Below are 943 nucleotides of genomic sequence, written 5' to 3'. Positions count from 1 at the left end.
TTTTATTTAATTTATTGCTCCACTTTTATATTATTTTTTGGTAGGGAATGTATCCAATCGGCACTATTGCCCATTGCCCAAGTTTGTGGCTGATTGTAATAATTGTCAATAAGTAAATTATCAATTCTACGACCATGAGCTATTTTATGTTATGTTCCCACACCCCTGTCCTATAACAACACCGAAATTAATATTGCACTATTCACTAGTCACTATTATTTAATAATTAATTGTGGGTAAGAAACAAAGAAAGAAAGAAATAGAAATTTATAAATTTATATATAGGAAGATGGTCAGGGTTGCGGTCAATAGTGAAAACAAAAATTGTTTACAACTATTTATTTTCCAACACGTCGCCCTACTTTGCAGGGCTTCATCAGGGCTAAAAAGATACAAGTTAGAAAAAAGATGCGAGTCATTGGGTGTAAAACCTAAAGGCGCAATGAAAGTGTCAGCGGTGCCTGCGCACCGCGTCGGGAGGATGGGCCGCCGCACGATCACTCGTCGGAGCCCCGCACTCCCGGGGCGTCTCGTTCTCATCACGAGTGGAGACGCACCAGGAGCGCACACGCTGGTACCCGAAAGATGGTGAACTATTCCTAGCCAGGACGAAGCCAGGGGAAACCCTGGTGGAGGTCCGAAGCGATTCTGACGTGCAAATCGATCGTCTGAGCTGGGTACCTATTCTCAAACTCCCAATAGATGAGAGCCCCGGCTTGCTTAAAAGTGAAGCCGCGGGACTCGGATCAGAGATGCCAAGTGGGCCAACTGGCGCTGTGGGATGAACCAAACGCAGAGTTAAGGCGCCTGATTCGACGCTCACGTGAAACCATGAAAGGCGTTGGTTGCTTAAGACAGCAGGACGGTGGCCATGGATGTCGGAATCCGCTAAGGAGTGTGTAACAACTCACCTGCCGAAGCAACTAGCCCTGAAAATGGATGG

Source organism: Halyomorpha halys, unplaced genomic scaffold (assembly GCF_000696795.3).
Source record: "Halyomorpha halys isolate HHAL.00 unplaced genomic scaffold, Hhal_1.1 Scaffold1730.1, whole genome shotgun sequence".
Taxonomy (NCBI): domain Eukaryota; kingdom Metazoa; phylum Arthropoda; class Insecta; order Hemiptera; family Pentatomidae; genus Halyomorpha; species Halyomorpha halys.
The sequence above is the reverse complement of the archived record's forward strand: the minus strand, read 5'-3'. Positions refer to the sequence as shown.